The 6,174-nt window shown below is 51.2% G+C and overlaps 1 pseudogene; it reads right to left on the minus strand.

Annotated features, from left to right (window-relative positions):
- Window positions 1-3,150: 3,150 nt before the first annotated feature.
- On the minus strand, window positions 3,151-4,970 carry LOC102250526 (annotated as a pseudogene).
- Between the last annotated feature and the right edge of the window lie 1,204 nt (window positions 4,971-6,174).

Consider the following 6,174-nt stretch of genomic DNA (forward strand, 5'->3'; position numbering starts at 1 on the left):
GATTATGTCTTTCCAAATAGTTTCTTGGAGGGTTGGGTAAATGTTTTTCATTTTTTTCAAGTACAAGTGAAAGTTTATTTAGAAAGTCACAGAGGTAGAAGTGAGCCGTAGAAGAAGGGAGCCAGCTGGGCTGCATGGACTCACGAAACAAGTTACAGAGGCCAAGGAAGGGCCCTTGGAACCAAGGAGAAAGAGAGGAAAAGAAAGCGCCTGGAAGAAGGAGGGAAAGATGCGCATGCTCCAGAGAGCCCTAGAGGCGGGTAACTGAGCGCCCCTTTTAGAGGAGGGATGGCAACAGCAGATGGTAGTGGCCTTTCTTCAGATGTCCTCAGTTGGTCAGATCACAAGTTGATGATTCTGTGTTGGCTTCCTAACCTTCTCTCTTGTCACCAATTTTATTCTTGAAATTTTAAGTAACCAAGATCTAAATGGTTTTAATGAAACATTCAGAGCTAGTGTTGAGGGAAAAGGAAGGTGAAAACAGTATCATTTGGTGGCTGAAAAAGCCACCCAAGAGAGACAGTAACTAGGAAGGTCTAAGATTTTGATTCTAATTGCTAAGATTTAGTGTCCTACTTTGCCCTGGATATTCCTTCAGTGGTTTAAGAGAGAACATTGTTCCTGAAGCAACTCAGTGCCTGGAGGGCCTCGGGAACTGGGGGCGCCCAGCTCATTCCACCTGAAGACTCAGGCTTGTGCTGACCTCGCTGGGGTCTGCCGTGCGGAGATGCTCAGGGCGGATTAACGTCTAAAGAAGCAGCTTGGAGCCAGAGAGGTGGAGCGTCCTTGACCATCTGTGTTCGAACCTTAGCCGGATTTTGCAATCAGCTGCAAAGCCACTTGTGTGTGTGCTGATCAGAGAGGTGAGGTTTTATTGGTCTGCTTCTTGCACTGTGGGAAGTACCACCAGACAAAACTGTCCCGGGTTATACCTTACACCATTTACAACAATTAATTTAAAGACTAGAAGAAAATACTTGCAAAGCACGTATTTGATAAAGGAATCTAGAATATAAGAAGACAAGCAACTTAATGAAAACATGACCAAAAGATTTAAATGGACATTTCACCAAAAAAGATGTAGGAATAGTTCATGAACACATGAAAGATGCCCAACATCATTATTCACTGCGGAAATGCAGATGAAGACCACACGGAGATACCACTGCACTTTGAAACGGCTTCAGTCAAACAACCCTGACAATCCCAAGTGCTGGGAGGAGGTGGAGCAACCCTCTCACAGTGCTGGCGGGAGTGCAATATGCTACAGTTCCTCTGGGAAATGGTTTGGCAATTTCTTATAAAGTTGAACATACACTTATAGCATGAGCCAGAAATCCCACTTCTGGAGATTTACCAAGAGAAATAAAGACCTGTGTTCACAGGAAAATCTGGACTCAGATATTTATAGTTTTATTTACAATCACCACAAGCTGGCAGCAGCCCGAAGGCCCTTCAGCGAGGGCTGCGCGTCCATCCACGCCATGAGAGAAAAGGAAGACACTGTTTACATGTGCAGCACAGAGGAACCTCGACTTCATATCCTAAGTAAAAGAAGCCAGTCTCTGAGGTCACATACTTTGTTATCCTACTTATGGGACGTTCTGGAAAAGGCAAAACTATAGGGATGGAGAACAGATCAGTGGTTGCCGGGGTGAGAGGTGGAATGAGGGTTGGAATATAAAGGAAGAGCAGCAAAGGGAATTTGGAGAGGTGATGGACGTAACTTACATCTTGATTGTGGAGGTGGTTACAAGACAAAAATGCATTTGTCAAAGCTTGGACCTATATGCCAAGAAGAGTAAATTTTACCATATACAAATTACACTTTAATAAATCTGGCTTCTGATCATTCAGAATGGAGAGTTCTCCAAGCCTCTGCATTCCATATTGCCTGCTCCCTTCAAGTAATAACCACAGAGCTAGCATGCTGTAGTTTAGCTGTGTACCTGCCCCTGTGGGTAAGCCTGTGCTTTTCTGAGTGTTCTCAGGCCATAAGTCTTGGAGTCATTCCTGACTCCTCTCTTTCCCTACCCCCTACATCAGCCCATCAGCAAACCCTCTGGGCTTGACCTTCAATATAGATCCTGAATCCGACTCCTTTGTTGGCCATTACCACAACAAGCCTTTATTCCTCATTCGTGTTACAATCGGGGAATGCAGGCAGCTGCTGCAGCTCTGCCCCACACGCTGCACCATTCTGGTACCCAGGTTGAAGGAACAGCCTCAATTTGGAAAATATGTTCTCATGACAAAGGGAAAAGAACAGAATGTTCCACACCATGGCTCTTCAGAGAAGTACACTCCTCCCCCGGGGAGGGGGTGGACACTGCAAGAAGTCACCTGGCTACAGGTAAGGACATAGGAAACCCTCTAGGTACAACTTATGACACTGACTCAATGTGCCAAAGGGTTTTCCAGTTTAAAAGGCACAACATTCTAAAATGTGGAAACTGGGGGAGAATGCAGAGTCCACTGTCCAAGTGTATCATAGTCCTCATGTGGCAAAGATCAGGAAAACTGGCAAAGCTTCCAGGGGCTCTGGAGGGTCCCAGATTGTAGGTGTTTACAGATGCAACAGCAGGACCCAGCTTTCCTGGCCCCATCCTCCCCCGAGGCATCTTCAGCATCCACACACAGCACCTCCTTGCTCGTGGAGTAACTGGAGGCCCGTCTCAGCTTTAGTGCCTTAAAATTGCATGCATGGTATGTGCAGTTTGAGGGGTAGCTTCTCCAAAGCCTCTAACTCCACAAAGGTTCAGAGCTGGGTCACTGGATCCTGAATCAGGAATTCTTTGGGTCAGTTGCTGTGGTAACTGCAACAGATGGTCCCTTCAGAGAGGGAGGCTGGTCATTAGCACAGCTCAGAGTCCAAGGATGTCATGATCAAGGTGCAGAGTTCTGCACCAACAGAAGAGAGTGAAGACTAGCTGAGGCTCGGCACTTTGACCAGAGGCTGCAGCTCCAGGAAGTCAGCAGCTCTTCCTCCCCCCGCCCCCCCCCCCAGTGTGAGGAGGGACTGTGTCCAGGGTGAGAGAAAGAAAGTGTTGGAGTCTAGGAGTATGTCCAGCTGATTCCCGTATGCGGTATTCCAGGCAGAGGCGGATCTGGGAGGAGATACAGGTGGCCTGGCTCATCAGCCTGGCTCAGTCACTTTACCTGGTACACCTTTCTCCCCTGGAGATTTCTACAAAAAAGCAGAGGATCCCACACAGACCAAAAATGCTGGTGTCAGGGTTTTTACAAGGGACCTGGGGTGCTGCAGCTGGGTGCTCTGAGGAGGCACCTGGTACAGTTCTGCCCTGTCCTCATCCTCAAAGTAGACCTCTAAATTATAAGGGCAGTATTTTTTTAATTTTATTTCAGAGAGGAAAGGAGAGGGAGAGAGAGAGAGAAACATCAATGATGAGAGAAAATCTCTGATTGGCTGCCTCCTGCATGCCCCACACTGGGGATCGAGCCCCCAACCTGGGCATGTGCCCTGACTGGGAATCGAACCATGACCTCCTGGTTCATAGGTCGACACTCAACCACTGAGCCACGCCGGCCGGGCAGCAGGGCAGTATTTTTGCTCTAAGTCCCAAGAGGGTGTTTCACCGAACATCACCATTAGATGATCAATAAACCTGGAGTCCTCACGAAAAGCAGAGAGGAAGTCTGACTGGGCATACTCTGGGTCCAGAAAGAGCACAGGCCAGCTCAGTCTGCCCGGGTCACCGGCGCGCAGCCTGGCACAGGGGCTCTCCAGCTGAGCCCCGGGAGTGCACTAGCCCTCCTGAGGCAGCGTCTTCATCATCACTGGCAGCTTCAAAGGCTGGCCGAAGCTCCCAGCCTTGAGGGCCGGGGGTGGGGGGAGGAGCCTCATTCTGGTTCTGCTCCTTCTTCTCTTTCAACTTTGCTTTCCTTATATCCCTCGGTTCAGTTTGCTTTAGTTTATCTGCTTTAGTTCTCATTTCCGGAAGCTTCTTCTCTTTGGCATCTATCTACAGCCCCTCCTCACACCAGTTCACGGCCTCAGCAGCTTTTCCGTTCCAGATGGCATAAGGCACCCCTTACTGCTGCGTTGAGGCGGCAGGGTTTTCACTTTCTGGCAGAGTCACATCATGGGAGCAATGCCCCGGCCATGCTGCGCTGCCTGGTTGGCTAAAGAACTGCATGCAGCTCAGGGTGTGCACGTTCCCTGTGAGCTCCAGGCTGCGAAGTCACAGCTTTTCATAGTCACCTTCTGTAGAGTGTTCACTGTCTTGACCTGTTCTTCTGGAGGTCCCTCGGCGTCAAACATAATTGCCGGGAGGCAAGCACGCCAGGGTTCTCCTTGGGAGCCGTTTCTGATGGTGCTTTCTTCATAAACAGGGTGATCTTTTCAAATTCCTCTTCCCCTGCGTCCTCACAGAAGCCGCCACAGTAAGGCTGGCTCTGGAACTTCCCCGGGAACGAGTCCATGTGGTTGTCATCGGAGGCGGCGTCCGGCTCAGCCGCTCCAGGGCAGCTCCTGGGCCCTCCGGCTGTGGCCGCCGCCCGGCGCCCAGCACTGCTCCGACTCCTTATCACCTCTGCCGCTGCCACTCCACTCCAGGGCAGGCTCGTCTTCTAGACTCTGATTGGCCTCCCTACTTCTGCTCTGACCTGTCAGGACATGCGAGCCTGTGCTGTGGTTGTGGCTCCCGAATCTCCATGACCTATCCCTGCAGCGGCGGGTGCTCACTGAAGTGGCCTGTCCCCTGCAGTCAGCAGGCACTGCAGGGCCCATGGCGCCTCCCGGCACTCCAGCTGGAGGGGCAGCACTACCTGAACACTGCTGGTCACTGAGCCAGGAGCAGGGCCTCCCAGGGGCCAGTAACCGCTTGGCCTGGAAGTGACACTGGCTTCTGCTCACAAAGCTGCATGGCCCCGTCGGCAGCAGGAGACAGCCCACCGCATGCCGGGCGGGAGAGCTGGACACACTTGGCCAGCAGGTCTGTGATTGCCATGATCCATTACACCTCTTCTCCAAGCAGGCAGGCTCTTTAAGGCGCACGGGACTAAGTCACCCCCTGCTGGCATCCTCCAATGACTTCTCATGACATGGATTAGAATTCAGAATCTTGGCCCTCAGCTTCCAGGCCGCTGGCCAGCTCCAGGTGCACTGACCTTGGATGGTGTCTGCCAAGTCCAGTCATTCCTGGGCCTTCCCACCTGTTCCCCGGAAGCTGCAGGGCACATCTCTGCTCCCCCGTGTCTGCTCATGGCCCCCCTTCAGGAGGCCGCCCTGCCTAAGGCGTCCTACATGGCCTCCCAAGTTGGCACCATCCCTTGTCCTACTGTCTTTTTCTTTACAGTCGTATGACTGAGCATTTCATGGTGTATTATTTGTTTTTGCCTGACTCTTCCACTAGAGTTTAATTTCTATCAGGACAGTGACTTTGTCTTGTTTTATTCTGTATCTCTGGTAAAAGGAGCAGTACAGTAAATGTTCCTACACATAGCAGGAACACAAAAATTATGTATAGAATGAATGAAACACTTTTATACTTGTTACCCCATTGAAACCCCAAATGACTCAGTGGGTAAGACCGATTGTTGCCCTAGTTGGTAGATGAGGAAACTGAGTCAGAGAAGTGATTTGGCCAGAGTCAGGGTCAGAATCTGAATTCATACCCACAGCTGACCTCCCGGTCCAACCCTGACCTCTCTCCACCATGCTGCTGCTGCGGCCCACACACTGAGAGGGCCGGGGTTCTGGAGAGGCCAGGAAGGTGGGCAGGCAGGGACGTTGGCCCGGTCCTTTCCAACAGAGTCCCTGTGAAGACAGGCGGCTCGCTGGCCCTTGCACTCCTAGTTTGTTGGCCCCTATTACTGTGAGTTCCTGCCAAAGCAGACAGCCACAGGTGCCAGAACCCAAGGAGTGCATGGGTGCTGCTCCTGTCTGGGCCTTAGGAATATGCAGAGTGGGGGGCTCCCTGTAATGGCATGATTTCCTTCATTGAGTCAATAATATCGATTGATGCCTCAGGCCCAGAAATTGCTTCCCCAGCAGCTTGTCCTTGACACTTGAATTTCCACCCTTAGAATCAGAGTCACAGAATTCTGAGGGTGGGAAGGCGAGGGAAGGCCAGTCATCTAGGCCTGTCCTTTGAGTTCAGAGGCAGAAACCTGGAGCGCGGAGGTCACAGATGCCCCCCCCCCCCCCCACCC

This window comes from Myotis brandtii, unplaced genomic scaffold, assembly GCF_000412655.1.
Source record: "Myotis brandtii unplaced genomic scaffold, ASM41265v1 scaffold89, whole genome shotgun sequence".
Lineage (NCBI taxonomy): Eukaryota > Metazoa > Chordata > Mammalia > Chiroptera > Vespertilionidae > Myotis > Myotis brandtii.